Source organism: Puma concolor, chromosome B2 (assembly GCF_028749965.1).
Source record: "Puma concolor isolate L17-30 chromosome B2, mPumCon1.1.hap2, whole genome shotgun sequence".
Taxonomy (NCBI): Eukaryota; Metazoa; Chordata; class Mammalia; order Carnivora; family Felidae; genus Puma; species Puma concolor.
In genome coordinates, this window is record NC_141671.1 from 45,413 (window position 1) to 66,431 (window position 21,019).

Here is a 21,019-nt window from a genome sequence, read left to right on the forward strand (position 1 = left end):
TCCTTTTGATTGCCGAGTAATACTCCATTGTATCTATATACCGCATCTTCTTTATCCATTCATCCATCGATGGACATTTGGGCTCTTTCCATACTTTGGCTATTGTCAATAGGGCTGCTATAAACATTGGGGTGCATGTGTCCCTTCAAAACAGCACACCTGTATCCTTTGAATAAATACCTAGTAGTGCAGTTGCTGGGTCGTAGAATAGTTCTATTTTTAGTTTTTTGAGGAACCTCCATACTATTTTCTGGAGTGGCTGCACCAGTTTGCATCCCCACCAACAATGCAAAAGAGATCCTCTTTCTCCACATCCTCGCCAACATCTGTTGCTGCCTGAGTTGTTAATTTCAGCCTTCTGACAGGTGTGAGTTGATATCTCATTGTGGTTTTGATTTGTATTTCCTAATGGTGAGTGATGTTGAGCACTTTTTGAATGCTCTGTTAGCCATCAGGATGTATTTTTCATAAAAGTGTCTGTTCATGTCTTCTGTCCATTTCTTCACTGGAATATTTGTTCTTTGGATATTGAGTTTGAGAAGTTCTTTACAGATTTTGGATACTAACCCTTTATCTGATATGTCATTTGCAAATATCTTCTCCCATTCTGTCAGTTGCCTTTTAGTTTTGCTGATTATTTCCTTCACCATTCAGAAGCTTTTTATCTTGATGAGGTCCCAATAGTTCATTTTTGCTTTTGTTTCCCTTGGCTCTGGAGACATGTCTAGTTAGAATGCTACACCTGACGTCAAAGAGGTTTTTGCCTGCTTTCTCCTCTAGGATTTTGATGGCTTCCTGTATATGTTTAGGTTTTTCATCCATTTTGAGTTTATTTTTGTGTATGGTGTAAGAAAGTGGTCCAGGTTCATTCTTCCACATGCCTTTGTCCAGTTTTCCCAGCACTATTTGCTGAAGAGACTGTCTTCATTCCATTGGATATTCTTTCCTGCTTTGTCAAAGATAAGTTGGCCATACATTTGTGGGGCCATTTCTGGGTTCTCTATTCTGCTCCATTGTTCTAAGTGTCTGTTTTTGTGCCAGTTCCATACTGTCTTGATGAATACACCTTTGTAATACAGTCCACAAGAGGAAAGAGTGGCCGTGGCTCCAGGCCTGGAGAATGCAGGGGAGTCTGAGGAGTCAAGAGTTTTTAGTGCATTTACCCACGTGTACCCCATCCCTTAGGATTCTATTCTTTCCCAAACAAGGCCTCAACCTTGGCATAATAGACCTGGTAGTGCTGAGAACAACTGCTCTGGAGCTCGGCCCCCTTATGATTACATGCTGGGCCTAGTCCTCAGCATTTCCTACCTTCTGGTTGCAGGAGATAAGAGCCTTTTTAAATGCTGCAAGGAGGTTGATCATGTGGCTTTCACACTTAGTCTTTAACCACTGATTTATTACCTTCAGCCCTTTGTTATCTCTTCCCAGTGCAATGACTACTCTCAGATGCAGCCATCCAATTGCATTTTTGAGAATTCTCTTTTTCCCATATTTCTCAAATGACTCATACCCTGTATCCACCAGTGCATTTCCCTTCACTGGCCCTCCATCTGGTTTACTCATCCTGCAAGCTTTAACAACTGTACCCCATCTACGCTAGGGGCTACCAGTGCTCCACCTATGACTAGTAATAGCAACAGCCAGCCGGGGGTTAGCACAGTTCCACAACTCCATTTGAGAGGCTACTTTCTCAGACCCCACTTCCAGTAACCTCTGTCACATATAGGATTCCTTGAGTAGCAGATTTTGAGACAGAGATTAGTGTGAAGGAAGATATTAGGGAGCACTCTTGGGATCAGTACCTGCAGGAAGGAAAGGTGAAAGGGTTGAGCAGAAACAGAAGGTCGGGTGTGATACAGTCACAGCAAGGGCCTCAGGCTATTGTATGAGGAGCTACAGGGCTAAGAGGGCCCTGCAGCATCTCCCCACACTGGGGCAAAGAGGCTAGGTCTTTATAATCCCATATTAACCAGAGCACACGTAGGCAGCCATTGGGAAGGGGGCATAACCTTGAGCAAGGCGGCTGACTCAGGCAGAGGGCAATCCTTGGAGGTAGAGTCACCAGGCCAGGACTCTCAGCAGCTGGAGTAGTCGTCCTTGGCGCTGATGGGGGGAAATTCTGGGCAGCACGTCTCAACATGCATTACACTGATCCATTCAATCACCCTGCTGCTTGCTCAATGGGCCCATATACAAAATGACAAAGGTTGGAGGCTATGCCTGGTTCCATAGAAACAGACTTGCACACCTGAAAACTTCCACTATTGATGAGCTCTCAAACTGTAGGTCAACTCTTAGCTCCCAGCATAGCATCATTCCTGAGAGAGCCCAGCTAGCTACCTAATGACAGGTTCATTTTCTCTGGCCCCTTCCTTCAGGGAAGGGTATCACTTCAGACCTCACAGGGATGGATGAGAGTAAACCCATCACACTCTCAGGTTTGGAGAGTAATGAAGAGATTGTTATATACCCACACTTATGACTCATTACATAACATAACACAGTGTAACATAAGTATACAAAGTAAAATCCACAAAAGAAGCAAGCATATGGGGTAAAGTCCAGAGGAAATGAGAAGTCCAGGCCGCACATGAAGTCACATAGGACATGCTTAATTCCTCCAGCAGCGATGTGTGACAACCCACATGAGTGTCAACCAAGGAAACTCATCCGAGCCCAGGAGTTCAGGGTTTCATTGGGAGTCAGTCATAGGGGCACACAGTGAATATCCAGGGCAAAAATAGGTATTCACCACAAAATACATGTCTGTTCATATAACCCATCTAGAAAAACTGGTACAACGTTGCTCAAAAACCCAGCATGTGTTTCAATCCTCACATTGTTGGTGAGTGAAGGGATCCTCCCCTATGGTTATGGGGTGGGCAGACAGAAGACACCCCAAAACTGGACAGAAGAGTTCAAGAGCAGGTAACAGCCACAGGTCCTCACAGTTCCGAGGACACCACCCACCCAAAGATAATTAACAGAGACAGTGGGCAGGATCTTGTACTATACATGGGGCATTGGACCATCCCTCTTTTGTGAGCACCTCTGCGCTCAACGTTGTGGTATCAAGAGGCTGAGAAGGCCCCTGGTTCTCCAAGGAAAATGTGCTTGACTTGTTTGAATAATTCTTTAGGCTATCAGGAGTTGAAACTCACTACTCAGGGGTAAGCAGGAACTGTGCTTGGTCCCTTTGATAAGGAGGGTGGTTTGGCTGGAATGCTCCCCACAGGAGCAGAGGGGATGGGAACATGCAGAGAGGCCATTTGGAGCTCTCCCAATGTCAAGGCAGCATGTACTTTAAGCTCATAATAACTGTATGATATTAAACACATAGGTTTAGATCTTATACAATGGCATGGAAAATGTTTTATCAGTCAGGACATCCCAAGAGCTCAGTTTCCAGGAGCTCATGAAAACAGGTCTTTCTCTGAAACGTGCAGGGTTTGAGCATCTCAGTCCTATTAACTGTTTCCAGCAGATATACCTACTTTATAAGGTATTTTCCTTTTATGACTGGTCCACAAGCTTTACAATTGTAAACTTACCATCACCATGGTACTCTAAACAGCATCTCATCTGACAAGGGACATATTTTGGAACAAAGGAAATGTGCAAACAGACTCATGTCCATTGAATTCACTGACCTTAACACATGTCCCATCACCTAGAAGAAGCTGGCTTCATAAAATGGTGCAATGCCTACTTTGAGGCTCACACACAGCATCAACTGGAAGACGGGCCCCAAGGGCTGCCCCACTGGAAGCAAGGTTCCCATTAAACCAGTGGTCAGCAGGAGTGCCTGGGTGGCTCAGTTGGTTAAGCATCTGACTTTGGCTCAGGTCATGATCTCTCAGTCCATGGCTTTGAGCCCCTCATCGGGCTCTGTGCTGACAGCTCGGAGCCTGGACCCTGCTTCATATTCTGTGTCTCCCTCTCTTTCTGCCTCTCCCCAGGTCATGCTCTCTATCTCTCAAATATAAATAAATGTAAAAAAAAAAAAGTTTAAAAAAAAACAGTGGTCAGCTGTATTCATCTCCTGGTGCTGTCACAAGCTACCACAAACTTTATGGCTTAAAACAACATGAAATTTATTATCTCTGGGGGCCAGAAATCTAAGTTAGTGTCAAGACTGTAGCTAAGCTATCCAGGTATTGCTGCCTCAGCATCCGTTGTCTTTGGCCAAAGCCTGCAGGGACGGTAAAGTGACACTCGGCCCTCATACATGTGCATGCCCTACACAGCAGCCTGCAGAGTTGCAGGAAATGTAAATTTCTGCCATGACTTCCTCAACAGTGCTCATGATCAACAGTCTCTCCTGCCTCCCAGGACCATGACACTGTGTGCCTCATAGGCAAGACCACCATGGGGCTTACCAGTATGCAACTGATCTGGTTTGAAAATCCAGCCTTAGCCTGGGAACCCCCAAAGCATCCACGCCTGAGCCCTAACAAAGGTGGGCTCCCCAGATCCTGCCTCCTTCTCCATCTTCACTCTAACTTGACCTCCCCCTGTGGCTCCCTGAGGTTTGCCATGCACCTCCTCCAGGGCTTATGAGTAGTGAACGTCTCTATCTCCATTACTCTTGGGGTCTGTTAAACCACAGCTCACCGTGTGGCATTCTGTGTTGCAGTTAACTTTAAAGTCATAACAATGAGTCTTATGGGACTGACAGCAAGATGTCAGTAGAGCTGCTTCCTTCTAGAGATTCTGAGGGAGCATCCATTTCTTTACCTTTTTCAGAGTCCAAGGGCTACCTGTGTCCCTCAGCTTATGGTTCCTCCCATGCTCACACCACTCAAGTCTTCTCTTCCTCAGTCAAATTTCATTCTTCTTACAATGACGCTTGTGGTTGCATCCAGGGCCCACCTGGACAATCCAGGCCATTCTCCTCATCTTCAGATCATTGACTTAATCACATCCACAAAGTCCTTTTTGTCATCGAAGAAAACAGTCACGGGTTCTGGGGATTAGGACACTGATACCTCTGAAGCCCATTATTCAACCTACCACACTCTACCCTCTGGCTCCCCAAAATTTATGTCCACTCCATATGCAAAATATATTCACCCCATCCTAACATTCCTAAAAGTCTCAAGCCCTTACATCATCAACTCAAGTTCAAAATCTCATCTCTATATCATCAGCTCCAAAGACCCAACTGTCATAATCTAAATCATGAAAGCTGGTATGAGTGGTCTCTGGATATGACCACTCTGGATCACAAGTCCACTCTGGGGAGCTTGGGAAGATGGCAGGGTAGGAGGACCCTGAGGTAACCCCATCCCACGTTTACAGCCAGGTATCATGCACACCCAAGTCAATAAATCAGAGCACAATGCAAACACTGAGAGAACAAAGTCCACAACTAAATTAGAGAAGAAGCTGCACCTGAAGGTTTTGGAAGGTCGGAGATGGAGGCAGATGGAGGGCCTTGTGCACACGAGGAGGGCAGAGAAACTGGTCCTTGCAGGAGGAAGCTCATATGGGGAAAACTAGTCCCCACAATGTTTGGCTTTAAAAACCAGACAGGCTGAGTTTTTAAAGCCAGTGGGACTTGAATCCTGGAGCTTTAAAAGTCAGCTGACTCATCACCAGGCAAGCCTGGAGGGTGAGTGATAGCTGGGTCATCGCCCTAGAAGAGACAACAGCCTGCACAGAGAGACAATATGCAAAGAGCAGCTTACACAATGCCAGGGGCAAACAAGAGACATATCTGCTAGTACTGATTTCTCTAAAATCAAGGAAGCTGGCAGGTGCCATTTTCCTCTCCCTTCCCACCCCCCCCCCTCATTAACACAGGACTACCTGGGGGTGGCAGGGATGCACAGACACTATTCACCTTTGTCCAGGGCTCTGGGAAAATGTTGCTAAAGCAGTCCATGCAGCCCACCCAGCCCCAGAGCCACATTCAGTCATGCACCCCCAGGCACCATCAAGTGTAAGGCCCAGATGTCAGAAACACAGCTGAGTGGAGGGCCACTCCCAGCCACCACACTGTGCCCAGCTGCCTGCCCCCAGCCACCCTGGTGTGCAGCCTCCAGCCACCCAGCACTTCAGGGGATCCAGCATAGGATTCGTGGCCCAATATAAGATCTCTGGTGAGCACATTCCCTCAGGGCTGGCCTGCCTGGGTCCCGCTCACACCACAGACAGGAAGCACAGCCCACAATAGGCAGAAAGGAAAAGTGTGTCAGACAAAACAGCGGGGCAGGAGCAACACCATGGGATAGAGACCAAAGCTCTCCAGGTCATGGTGAACAGAGACACTGCACTGCAGGCACTCCAGGACCTCTTCCTCACTGAGTCACTACTTCCAAAAGCAGGAGACACAGTTTAGTGAGTTCATACACATGAACAGACAGAGAGAGGCAAACCACACAGGGTGAGGGAGAAATTTACCCCAAATGAAAGAAAGGAACAAGGCCACAGCCAGAGATCTAGGCAAAACAGATCTAAGAAACCTGCTTGATAGAAAATGTAAAGCAATGATCATAAGGATACTCACTGGGCTTGAGAAAAGAGTGAAGAATATGAGTGAGTCCCTTAACACAGAGATAAGGACCAACATAGCAGAGATAAAGGGCTCAATAAACAAAATGAGAAACACACCTGATGGAATGAACAGCAGCAAAGAAGAAGAAAAGGAATGACTTAATGACCTAGGAGACAGAGTAATGAAAAGTAATCAAGCTGAGGAAAAGAGAGGAAAAAAATAATTATGCAAAACGTGAATAGATTTAGGGACCTCAGTGACTCCATCCAACATAATAACATTCATACCATAGGAGTCCCAGAAGAAGAAGAGAGAGAAGGGGGGATGGGCAGAATATTTATTTCAGGAAATAAAAGCTAAAAACTTCTTTAATCTGGAGAAGGAAACAGACATCAGATCCAGGAGGCACATCAAATGTCCATCAAAACCAACAAAAGCAGACCCACAGCAAAACATATTTTGCTTAAACTGGCAAAATATAGTGATAAAAAAGTCCTAAAAGCAGCAAGACAAAAGAAGGCCCTAACTTACAAAAGAAAACATCAGGTTAGCAGCAGATCTCTACACAGAAACTTGGCAGGCCAGAAGGGAATAGCAGGATGTATTCAACGTGCTGAATGGGAAAAAACTGTAGCCAAGAATCTTTTATCCAACAAGTCTGTCATTCAGAATGGGAGAGATCAAGAGTTTACCAAAGAAAAACCACTAATTTAGTGACCACTAAACCGTATGCAAGAAATTTGAAGATGGACTCTTTGAGTGGAAAAACCAAAAGTCACAATACAACAGTAGGAAACACAAAAGCAGTAAAATGAATATTTCTATTTAAAAAATTCAGTCAAGAAACTCACAAAATTAGAGAATGTAAAGTATGACACCACATACCTGAAACCTGGGGAGGAGAGGAATAAAGAATGGATTAGAACTTAAACGATCATCAACGTAATATAGACTGCTATATGCAGATGTTATATACAAACCTAATAGTAACTACAAATCAAAAACCACTAATAAACATGCAAAAAAAAAAGAGAAAGAAATCCAAATACATCACTAAAGAAAGCAAAACATAAAAGAAAGAAGAATCAGAGAAAAATTCAGAAGCAAAAACAAAAGTAATAATAAAATGGCAATAAATACATATCTATCAATAATTGCTTTGAATGTAAATGGACTAAACACTCCAATCAAAAAACAGAGGTGAAGCGTATTAAGGAGGACACGTGTTATGATAAGGGTATTAAGAAGGACACGGATGTTGTATTTAAGTGATGAATCACTAAATTGTACACGTAAAACTAATATTACATTGCATATTAACTAACTGGAATTTAAATTTAAATTTAAATTTAAAAAAAGACACAGGGTGACAGAGTGGATAAAAAATTAAGATCCATCTATATGCTACCTACAACAGACTCAGTTTAGACCTAAAGACACCTGCAGACTGAAAGTGAGGAGATGGAGAAATATGTCACACAAATTAAGTATAAAGAAAGCTGGAGTAGCAATACTTATATCACACAAAATGAATTTTAAAACAAATACCAGAAATGGAAAAACATTCCATGCTCATGGATTGGAAGAATAAATATTGTTAAAATGTCAATACTACCCAAAGCTATCTACACATTCAATGCAATCCCAATCAAAACTGTACTAGCATTCTTCTTGAAGATAGAATAAGCAATCCTAAAATTTGTATGGAACCACAAAAGGCCCCAAATAGCCAAAGTAATTTTGAAGAAGAAGACCAAAGCAGGAGGCATCACAATCCCAGACTTTAGCTTCGACTACAAAGCTGTAATCATCAAGACAGCATGGTATTGGCACAAAAACAGACACATAGAACAATTGGAATAGAATAGAAACCCCAGAACTAGACCCACAAAAGTATGGCCAACTAATCTTTGACAAAGCAGGAAAAAATATCCAATGGAAAAAAAGACAGTCTCTTTAACAAATGGTACTGGGAGAACTGGACAGCAACATGCAGAAGAATGAAGCTAGATCATTTTCTTACACCATTCACAAAAATAAACTCAAAATGGATAAAGGACCTGAATGTGAGACAGGAAACCATCAAAACCCTAGAGGAGAAAGCAGGAAAAAACCTCTCTGACCCCAGCTGCAGCAATTTCTTACTTGACACATCTCCAAAGGCAAGGGAATTAAAAGCAAAAATGAACCATTGGGACCTCGTGAAGATAAAAAGTTTCTGCACTGCAAAGGAAACAATCAACAAAACTAAAAGGCAACCAATGGAATGGGAAAAGATATTTGCAAATGACATATCAGACAAAGGGCTAGTATCAAAAATCTATAAAGAACTCACCAAACTCCACACCCCAAAACAAATAATCCAGTGAAGAAATGGGCAGAAAACATGAATAGATACTTTTCCAAAGAAGACATTCAGATGGCCAACAGGCACATGAAACAATGCTCAATGTCACTCCTCATCAGGGAAATACTAATCAAATCTACACTGAGCTGCCATCTCATGCCAGTCAGAGTGGCTAAAATGAACAAATCAGGAGACTATAGATGCTGGAGAGGATGTGGAGAAACGGGAACCCTCTTGCACTGTTGGTGGGAATGCAAACTGGTGCAGCCACTCCAGAAAACAGTGTGGAAGTTGTCAAAAAATTAAAAATAGATCTACCCTATGACCCAGCAATAGCACTGCTAGGAATTTACCCAAGGGATACAGGAGTGTTGATGCGTAGGGGCACCTGTACCCCAATGTTTATAGCAGCACTTTCAACAATAGCCAAATTGTGGAAAGAGCCTAAATGTCCATCAACTGATGAATGGATAAAGAAATTGTGGTTTATATACACCATGGAATACTACATGGCAATGAGAAAGAATGAAATATGGCCTTTTGTAGCAACGTGAATGGAACTGGAGAGTGTTATGCTAAGTGAAATAAGTCATAGAGAGAAAGAGAGATACCATATGTTTTCACTCTTATGTGGATCCTGAGAAACTTAACAGAAGACCACAGGGGAGGGGAAGGGGAAAAAAAGTTAGAGAGGGAGAGAGCCAAACCATAAGAGACTCTTAAAAACTGAGAATAAACTGAGGGTTGATGAGGGGTGGGAGGGGGGGAAAGTGGGTGATGGGCATTGAGGAGGGCACCTTTTGGGATGAGCACTGGGTGTTGTATGGAAACCAATTTGACAATAAATTTCATATTAAAAAATAAAAATAAAACAAATACCATAAAAGAGACAAAGAAGTATCCTTCCCAAGAAGGATACTATACAATCATAAAAGGATCTATCCATCAAGATCTAACAATTGTAAATATTTATGCCCCCAACTTGGAAAAATCCATATATATATATATATATATATATATATATATATATATATATATGGATTACAATATACAATATACTATGTACAATAATACTAGGAGACTTTAACACCCCACTGACAGCAGTGGACAGATCATCTAAAAGGAAAATCAATAAGGAAACAATGGTTCTGAGTGACACACTGGACCAAATGGACTTAATAGATATATGCAGAACATTTCATCCTAAAGCAGAAAAATATACATTCTTCTCGAGTGCACATGGGACATTCTCCAAAATAGATCACATACTGGGACACAAAACAGCCCTCAACAAGTAAAAAAGATTGAGATCATACCATGCATATTTTCTGACTACAATGCTGTGAAACTTGAAATCAACCACAAGAAATAATCTGGAAAGACCACAAATACATGTAGGTTAAAGAACATCCTACTAAATAATGAATGGGTTAACCAGGAAATTAAAGAAGAAATTTAAAAATGCATGGATGTAAATTAAAATGAAAACACAAAAACCCAAAACCTTTGGGATGCAGCAAAGGCTGTCTCAGAGGAAAGTACATTGCAATTCAGGCCTATCTTAAGCAGTAAGAAAGGTCCCAAATACACAACCTAAACTTACACCTAAAGTAGCTAGAAAAAGTAAAAACAGCACCTAAAGTCAGCAGAAGGGGGATAATAAAGATTTGAGAAGAAATAAACAATATAGAAACAAAAACAACAGAATAGGTCAATGAAAACAGGAGCTGTTTTTTTGAAAGAATTAATGCAGTTGATACACCCCTAGCCAGACTTATCAAAAAGAAAAGAGAAAGGACCCAAATAAGTAAAATCACAGGTGAGAGAGGAGAGATCACAACCAACACCACAGACATACAAACAAGTATAAGAGAATATTATGAAAAACTATATGCCAACAAATTGGGCAAGCTGGAAGAAACGGATAAATTCCTAGAAACATATAAACTACCAAATCTGAAACAGGAAGAAACAGAAAACTTGAACAGACCAATAACTAGCAAAGAAATTTAATCAGTCATCAAGTATCTCCCAACAAAGTCCAGGACCACATAGCTTCACAGGGGAACTCGGCCAAACGCTTAAAGAGTTAATACCTATTCTTCTCAAATTGTTCCATAATATAGAATAAGAAGGAAAACTTCCAATTTCATTCTCTGAGGTCAGCATTATCCTGATACCAAAACCAGACAGAGTCTCCACTAAAAAAGATAACTATAAGCCAATATCCCTGATGAACATGGATGCAAAGATTCTCAATAAAATACTAACATACTGAATCCAACAGTACATTAAAAATATCATTCACCATGATCAAGTGGGATTTATCCCTGAGCTGCAAGAGTGATTCAATATTCACAATCAATCAACGTGATACACTACATTAATAAAAGAAAGTATAAGAACTACATGATCCTTTCAATAGATGCAGAAGAAGCATTTGACAAAGTACACCATCTATTCATAATAAAAACCTTTGAGGATTGGAGGGAACATGCCTCAACATCATAAAAGCCATATACAAAAACCCCACAGCTAATATCATCCTCAATGGGGAAAAACTGAGAGCTTTCCCCCTAAGGTCAGGAACACAACAGGGATGTCCACTCTCACTACTGTTGTTCAACATAGTGTTGGAAGTCTAGCCTCAGCAATCAGACAACAAAAACAAATAAAAGGCATCCAAACCAGCAAGGAAGAAGTTAAACATTCACTATTTGCAGATGACATGATACTCTATGTAGAAAACCCAAAAGACTCCATCAAAAAATTGCTAGAATTGATACATGAATTCAGTAAAGTCACAGGATACAAAATCAACATACAGAAATCTGTTGCATTTTTATACACCAATAATGAAGCAGCAGAAAGAGAAATCAAGGAGCCAATCCATTTACAATTGCACCAAAAAACATAATATACCTAGGAATAAACCTAACCAAAGATGTAAAGGACCCGTACTCTCAAAACTATAAAGCATTTATGAAACAAATTGAAGAAAACAGAAAGAAATGGAAAAGCATTCCAGACTCATGGATTGGAAGAACAAATACTGTTAAAATATCTATACTACCCAAAGCAATCTACATATTCAATGCAATTCCTATCAAGATAAAACCAGCATTCTTCACAGAGCTAAAACAAACAATCCTAAAATTTGTATGGAACCAGAAAAGACCTCAAATAACCAAAGCAATCTTGAAAAAGAAAACCATAGCTGGAAGCATCACAATTCCAGACTTCAAGATGTATTACAAAGGTGTATTCATCAAGATAGTATGGTACTGGCACAAAAACAGACACTTAGATCAAGAATATCCAATGGAATAAAGACAGTCTTCAGCAATCGGTGTTGGGAAAGCTGGACAGCAGAAGAATGAACCTGGACCACTTTCTTACACCATACACAAAAATAAACTCAAAATGGATGAAAGACCTAAACATAAGACAGGAAGCCATCAAAATCCTAGAAGAGAGAGCAAGCAAAAATCTCTTTGACCTTGGCCGCAGCAATTCTAACTAGACATTGTCTCCAGAGACAAGGGAAACAAAAGCGAAAATGAACTATTGAGATAAAAACTTCTGCACAGAGAAGGAAACAATCAGCAAAACTAAAAGACAAATGACAGATGGGAGAAGATATTTGCACATGACATATCAGATAAAAGGTTAGTATCCAAAATCTATAAAGAACTTATTAAACTTAATAACCAAAAAAAACCCAAATAATCCAGTTAAGAAATGGGCTAAAAGACTTTAACAGACACTTTTCCAAAGAAGACATTCAGATGGCAAACAGACACATAGAAAGATGCTCAACATCACTCATCATCAGGGAAATAAAAATCAAAACCACAATGAGATACCACCACACCTGTCAGAATGGCTAAAATTCACAACTCAGGAAACAACGGATGTTGGTGAAGATGCAGAGAAAGGGGAACCTCTTGCACTGTTGGGAATGCAAACTGGTGCGGCTGCTCTGGAAAACAGTATGGAGTTTTGTCGGAAAACTAAAAATAGAACTACCCCACAACCCAGCAATTGCACTACTATATATTTATCCAAGGGATGCAAACATCCTGCTTCGAAGGGGCACATGCACCCCAATGTTTATAGCAGCACTACCAACAATAGTCACATTATGAATAGAGCCCAAATGTCCATTGACTAATGAATCAACTGAAGAAGGTATGTGTGTGTATGTGTGTGTGTGTACATACATACATACACACACACACACACACACACACACACACACACACACACTGGAATAATATATACTCAGCCATAAAAAAGAATGAAATCTTGCCATTTGCAGTGACATGGATGGAGCTAGAGTGTATTATGCTAAGTGAAATAAGTCAGGCATAGAAAGACAAATACCATATGATTTTACTATGTGGAATTTAAGAAACAAAATTGATGAACATAGGGGAAGGGTGGGGAAGGAGAGGGAAAGATACCATAAGAGATTCTTAAAGACGGAAAACAAACTGAGGGACGATGGAGGGAGGTGGATGGGGGATGGGCTAGATGGATGATGGACATTAAGGAGGGTACTTACTGGGAGGAGCACCGGGTGTTATATGTAAGTGATGAACCCCTGGGCTCTACTCTTGAAACCAATACTATACTATAAGTTAACTAACTAGAATTTAAAGAAAAACTTAAACAAAGAAACTGATTTGTGAACCCAAAGGTGAAAAGGGAATTCTCCTTTTCATTCAATTAGAGTGGATGAGATACTATACAACCCAGCCCCCGCCCCATCTGGCCAGGGAAAGCAGACTGAGAAACTCACACAAGCAGAGGACAACTTTATTCGTGCAGATCCTCATATCATTGCTGTGGGTGCTGCCTTTCTGACACTTGGGATGCAACCTTGGACATTCCTAACACCTGCTTTTCTACAGACTACTCATCAGGGTTAGCGCTCCTTTAGTTACTAGTCATGCAATGTCCTCTTGCCCTACTTCCTCAGGGTTTCAAAGTAGTCTGTAATATGCCAAGAGTGGATTAAATAAACCTCAGCACAATGTGAGCTACTGGTACGATCATGAAGTAGCCCCCATGAAGAACCCACTAAGATCACATTGCATACCTGTTTAAAGCTGGGTAGTCCTTGAGGGAGGATAATATCCAGGGCCCTGTGTCTTTCTTAGGAACCATGCAGATAGAGCCCACAGAGATGTTGCACAATGTAGACAGGCTAGACGGTTAGTCTTATAGCCTCCAATCAGAAAGAAAAAGTGCCCCCACCCTCCTGATTAACCTGACTAACCTCTTTGGATATTAGAGGTAAAACATCCCATGAATCTGCACCAAATGCCTAGCAAGCAACATTTGAACAGGACCCTGGTGACAAAAAGCTTTGGAGGTGCCCAAGCTGCTGTAAAACAAGGCTGCCATTGGGGTCCCTGTCTCCTTCAGGAGATTTAAAAAAAAATTTTTTTTAATGTTTATTTATTCTTGAGAGAGAGACAGAGTGTGAGTGGGGGAGGGTCAGAGAGAGAAGGAATCACAGAATCTGAAGCAGGCTCCAGGCTCTGAGCTGTCAGCACAGAGCCTGACGCGGGGATCAAACTCACAAACTGTGAGATCGTGACCTGAGCTGAAGTCGGACACCTAACCGACTGAGTCACCCAGGTGCCCCCCACTTCAGGAGATTTTATTAAAATTTGTCTTAAAAAATTTTAGTACAAGGCAGTCACATGATTCTACAAACAGTAAAAAGTTTTACAGATACTTCTGCCCTAATGTTATGTATGTATCCCTGGGGGAAAGAAATTCACAAGTTGCAAAACGTCCACAGAAATAATAGGGTTTATAGTGGAAAATAGTGTTTTGGCAGCCAACTCAAAATCTACACACCTCTGTGACCACAATACCAACAAAATGATAACAATTCCCAGCACAGTTTGGGAAAGACGTGTTAAACTCCTAATAGATAAAGATTATAACATGAAATAAAGGGCTTTACTGATATAAAAGGCAAAAGTAAATATCTCTTGAGAGTATGAGGGAAGAAGGAAGCTGCTGGTTCATGGAGACAGGCATAGGGACATTACCACTTATGTTTCAGGACAGGGGCATCTGGGTGGTTCAATGGGTTAAGTGATTCTTGTCTCAGCTGAGGTGTTATCTCAGGGTGATGAGGTGGGCTCCGAGCCAGGCTCTGTCCCCAGTGTGAAGCCTCCTTTAAAAAAACAGCTCTTTGGGGTGCCTGGGTGGCTCCGTCGGTTGAGCAGCCGACTTCGGCTCAGGTCACGATCTCGCGGTCCGTGTGTTCGAGCCCCGCATCGGGCTCTGTGCTGACCGCTCAGAGCCTGGAGCCTGCTTCGGATTCTGTGTCTCCCTCTCTCTGACCCTCCCCTGTTCATGCTCTGTCTCTCCCTGTCTCAAAAATAAATAAAACGTTAAAAAAATTAAAAAAAAAACAGCTCTGGGATAAGCAGTTGAGGTTTTGCCAGTGATGGTAAGCTCTGGCTCACCGCCTTGTGCTTGTTTCTGTTTGGCTTAAAAAAGACGTCTGGGGGGCGCCTGGGGGGCGCAGTTGGTTAAGCGTCCGACTTCAGCCAGGTCACAATCTCGCGGTCCGTGAGTTCGAGCCCCGCGTCAGGCTCTGGGCTGATGGCTTGGAGTCTGGAGCCTGTTTCCGATTCTGTGTCTCCCTCTCTCTCTGCCCCTCCCCCGTTCATGCTCTGTCTCTCTCTGTCCCAAAAATAAATAAACGTTGAAAAAAAAAATTAAAAAAAAAAAAAAAAGACGTCTGGGTTCATTTTGCTGTCCTGCTACCTTCTCTCCTTAAGAAGCAGCTTAGAGAGCTCCAAACACAACCTTACCCCAGAAGTGCAGTCTGCCCAGCAGCAGTCACTTCTTCCAGTGCACACACGTCCTGTGCACATTTCCCGTGGAAGACAGCAGGGAGAGCTCCTGGGGGGCAGCCTAATGAAGACTTCCTGCTGCACTTTTGAGGGCCCGCACAGACTCAGTTGTGGCTGCTCTCATGCAGGAAGGGTCTGCAGCAGCATATTAATACTCTCATTCCCAAAAAAGGTGCATGATGATTAGGGGTGGGGGACGTAGTAAGCATTTCAAAATGGAGGATGTATCAGGGCTCCTGGCTCAGTCGGCTAAGCGTCTGACTTCAGCTCGGGTCACGATCTCACAGTTCATGAGTTGGAGCCCCACGTCAGGTTCTGTGCTGACAGCTCAGAGCCTGGAGCCTGCTTCAGATTCTGTCTCCTTTCTCCCTGCCCCTCCTCTGCTCATGCTCTGTGCCTGTCTCTCTCTCTCAAAACTAAATAAACATTTAAAAACTTTTTAAACAGGGACTGTGTCCAAAAGGAGTGAGGAGGATGGAGGAGGGGTGAACAGCATCACACACAGCCCTGTTCTTCCATGGCCGGCTCTGTTCAGTTGTGTTTGGTACTTTGCTGAGCTGGGACGCTTGCGTGTGGCACAGTGCGGCTTCCATACTTTGCTGACACTCCCCTACTTATTCATTTGCTGTAAGGAGCACTCACTGCCTCAGTAGGGACAGGAAAGTGTCCTGCCCCTGCTCCTGTCCACCATTTGTGCAGTTCACTTCTCATCCTCAGACACATAGCAACTTTCTTTAGTTTCTTGTGTATCTTCTAGTTTATGAGAATATCAATAGAGTCTTTGTTCCATCCTCTTTAATACAAAGGTAGCCTATCATACACTGTTCCTCATCTTGCTGCTTTCACTTAGGAATGTACTTGGATATCTTACCAAAAGTACACAGAGAACTGCGCTGAGATTAGTTTTTCATTGAATAGGATTCCATTGTGTGAATACATGAATGGGGGAGAGGTCCAAAACTGATGGACACATGGGTACATGTGCCAGGATACATGTGGGATAATGTTTATAGCAGTGTTGACCATAATAGCAAAAAGATGGGGACAGACCAAATTCCAGGAACAGTAGAATGAAGAAGAAAAAAATGCAAATTGTTCATATCTGAAATACTACACAGCAATGAAAATGAAAGCATCAAACCTAAATGCATCAAGATGGTGAATCTCAAAAACAAAGACAAGTCACAGAAGAACACGTGCAGGGGGATTTCCAAGTACAGAAAGTTCAAAAACAGGCAAAACCAGACAAGGTACTATTTAGAGTTACAAACATGTATAAAAAAGAAGCATAAAGAAAAATCAAGGAATGATGATCACACAAGTGCAGATTGATCCTTATGTCTGGGGGAGACCACAAGTGAAATACTGCTTAGGGACACACAGTGAAAGGTACTGGGAATGTCTGATTTCTTAAATGAGAGATGAATGCCAGAGCCTACTTTATTACCTTACCACTAACACTTTAAAACATATAAGGTATTATGTATACTCTTGAACACATGGTATATTTCACAGTTTTTAACAGACTGAGAGGAAAGGAAATGCAGAGAGCAGGTACAGACAAGATTTTCACGTTATAAGGAACAGACATGAGAGAAGGGCTGGCTGAGGAAAAATGATTGAAAAACTTAGATATCAAGGAATGTTTCTCTTAACGGGAGATATTATATGTTTATGCTTACGAGTTAGTGAAAAGGTAGAAAATGCTGGAGCAGGAGATGGGATATTTGTGGATGCAGAATCTCAGAAAACAGAGGGGATGGGATCCAGCCTTGTCTGTGGTGGTGTCTCCCAAGATGGCTCCAGCCTTGTCTGTGTGGTGTTTCCCAGGATGGCACAATAGTCACAGAGGTTCTGCTGCAGGAGAAGTTGCTGGAGCTTCCCAGAAATCCACCGTCTTGGGTGCAGGAGAAAGCCGTTCACACCAGGAACACTCCAATATAAAGCCACCCAAGCGGGGTGCCAAGAAGCTGCTGGTGGCTGTGTGTTGCTGACCATCATGCATTGCAGACACTGGATGTTAGGGAAGTTTCTGGTGCTTTGGGAGCTGGTGCTGGGAAAGCCAGGTGCCAGCTGCAGGAGCCTGGCATGGAGCACACCAGAACTAGGAAGCAAAAATCAGTTTCTTCCTTCAAACACAGAATAAATAAACTGGTTTCTCCAACAAATTAATAGTGTGAAACTAAAGGATTATTATAGATAAAAAGGACATTAAAAGACATGATAATAAAATGCCATATATTGTCAAAGGATAATTTTCAAAAAGTTAAAAACAATGGTCCTATACAAATATAAACTGAGCATGTATCAAAGTTATATTAACATGGGGACCAGTAAAAAAAGAACTATTCCAAAGACATTTCAAAAATCAGAGCACACATGCACATTGAGTGCACATATATTATATCGCTACTGAACAATATTCATTGGCATTGCTACTGACCAAGAATCACTTGCATTTACATCACTTTCCATAAGCTAACATCTGCCCAGAGAGAGTCCTCCAAAAATCCTGCCATGGTAAGTCCAACAGGGCTGTGCTAGAGAATTAGATCGTTGCTTTGTGGGCCTGTTGGAAAATGCTCCAGTGTTGCTCAGAAAGCATACACAGTCATCATTTTGCCCATTTCCAAGTTTGGGATTTTTTTACTTAATAGTGTGGCCCTTATCTGCATCTGGATTGAGACAACTTAATTGTAAAAAGACATCTTTGAGAAAATCAGGAGGTTTGAATATAGTCTGGGTGCTAAAAGCTATTATGAAAATATTGATTATGTGAATACTTTTACTTGGTGAGATGGTGGCATTTTGGTGATGTAAGCAAATGAAATCCCCGTGGTTAAAAGAGCTAACTTTTAGCTTTTTCTAAGCTTTTTTAGATAGCTTTTTCTAGCTTTTTAAGATAGTCATTTATTCTGGTCCTGATGCAAAGGCATCCTTCGTATGAAAGATTTAGACAAATGCTTTGCATCTTTACCAATGGAAACCTCATATTTTCAAGGACTTTTGTTTGGAGGCCTCTTTGCAAGCACTCTAATATTCTTAAAGCCTTCAGATTTCCAGATGCCACATTTAAACTCAATATATTTATACTGTGCAAAGTCAGTTTTAGAGGGGACCCCCTAGTTCTTCCTGAGGTTAAACCTGGGTTGCTCCAGGAACATACTTACAACATCCTGTTGCTTAAGATTCTCATTTCAGGGGTGCATGGGTGGCTCTTTCAGTTAAACTTCCGACTCTTGATTTCAGCTCAGGTCATAATCTCAGGGTCTTGAGTTCAAGCCCTGAAATGGGCTCTGTGCTGGGTATAAAGCCTACTTAAAAAAAAAAAAAAAAAAAGATTCTCATTTCAAATGGAAGTAATTATACTACACCCTTTGGCCTCCCAAGACTCACCGTTCCAGAAGTTTTATATGTACTATCTTATTTAATCTTCACAGCAGCTCTGTGAAGTGGGTATAATATGTATTATCTTACTTAACCCTCACAGCAGCTCTGTGAATTACCATCTCTATTTTGCAGAGAAAGAGCCTGTGGCACATAGTTTGAGCAACTCTCCAAAGTCACACCAAAAGTAGCTGAGAGTAGGATTCAAGCGCATGTAGAGCCAAACAGAGACTTGACTCCAAAGTCAGACATCTAATCAGCCGCATTTACTGCACTGGACTCCATCTGGCGTGAGCACCGGACCAGAGAACTGGAAGAAGGAATTTTGGCTGTGTTCCGAGAAAGGCGGGAGGCCAGTAAGTCTGAACATGCAGCAGCCAGACAGGACAGTACTACCCTATGCTGCTACAAATCCATCTCTAACCACAAAACAAGGCCTGGAGTCAGCATTTCCACTGCTGTAACTCAGACCTGAGAAGGTATGGTGTGCTGAAGTGCATGACCAATACTGCAGCCAGGCCGGTTGACACAGCTTCAGAAAGCTTCCAGAAACGCCCAAGCAGAGATCATTCATTCAACATACATTTGCTGAGTGGCAGGCAGGTGCCCGGAAGGAGGCAGGGAACGTGTCCACTCTCATGGGACGCACAAGCCGGGCGGGCAGAGACACCGACAGGAGAGTAAGATGCTTTCCAATGCTGACACGTGCATGAAGACAGTGACAGAATGAAGGCCGGTCTAAGACGCCACCTGAGCCGCTAACAAGAAGAGGGCAGCTGTGTGAGGGGCAGGGGCAGAGTGTTTCAGGCCACACGGGTTGAAGCGCAGGGACAGAGACAGAAGTGGCTCAGAGAGATAAGTAGGGTCTTCCTGCGTCTCTAAGTGGGCAGGGAAGGTATCATATAATTTGAAGCCGGGCAGGGGACCTCTATGGCTACAGAATGGCCTCTGAGTGGGGCAAGGGTCAGGGACTGGGAGAGGACACACCAGTAGCACGGAATCACTTAAGGAGCATTTTACGTACGCTTTCTCCCACAACACCCACCACAAGACCAGGTGGCAGCAGTTTCCAGGCTGTGCTGAGACCACACCCAGAGCCCAGGCCGGCCCGCGTCCTGTTCAGAGGGTGAGGACAACACCCCTCCACCCCAGAGAGGGGCTTCGAGTGGCACCGCGGCAGAAAGGGAGAGAAGACTGCCTGGCGTGGGGGTGGGGGCGCACACGGAGGTCGAGAAACAAGGGCGCGTAGGTCTGAATGGCCCACCGCGAGAGGGCCAGGGGCGGGCAGGTGCTAGGGTTTAGGACCCCGCCAGCCACCCTCTTACCCCTACCCTGACCTTCCGGCGCCCTTAGAGGCGGAGACACGTTGGCGGCTGGCGCGGAGCCTGGGCGCACGCGCGGGCGCCGCCACGGACCCTCCCCACCGGGGTCTCAGGGACTCGAGTGTCCCGCATCCAGCCCCGAGGAGGAAGACAGCCGCCCTGAGCGGGCCCGGGCACCCGAGCTCTGGGAAACTCGGTGTTCCCTTCTGTCCAGTGGGAACAGTAACGCCGTCCTGTTCAAGGGTATTCTGTGTACGGCCCCTCACTCGTCGCAGGCGCTTCGAAAACAGCAGTTAATTTTTGTAAACAGCGCCCATTAAGTCTGTGCTTGCTAAGGGCCTTCCGGGTTCCGGAGGCGAATTCAGGCCACGTTGGGGGCGAGGAGGCCTAGTTGAGGCCGAGCGCCTGGTGCGCGCCACCCCGCCGCAGAGCCCCCTCCGACGCCGACCCAGCGCAGGGCGAGACAAGGGATCCAGTCGGAATCCTGCAAACCAGCCGCCAGGTTTCGGAACCGGGTCCAGCCATCCCGCCGCCGGGAGCGCGCCCCGCGTACCTGGGCTCCGCCCAGGCGCAG

The 21,019-nt window shown here is 43.4% G+C and overlaps 1 long non-coding RNA gene across 2 annotated transcripts; it reads right to left on the reverse strand.

Moving 5' to 3' along the window:
- Positions 1–4,596: 4,596 nt before the first annotated feature.
- Positions 4,597–20,992, reverse strand: LOC147580529 (uncharacterized). 2 transcript variants are annotated; one of them, XR_015250908.1, is made up of 5 exons: positions 19,219–20,992; positions 19,133–19,168; positions 18,907–19,050; positions 17,419–17,840; positions 4,597–5,658 (listed from the first exon to the last, which is right to left on the reverse strand). It is a non-coding gene; the product is annotated as an uncharacterized LOC147580529 (long non-coding RNA). The 2 variants fall into 2 exon arrangements; XR_015250907.1 differs by lacking the exon at positions 4,597–5,658 and having other exon boundaries at positions 16,626–17,840.
- Between the last annotated feature and the right edge of the window lie 27 nt (positions 20,993–21,019).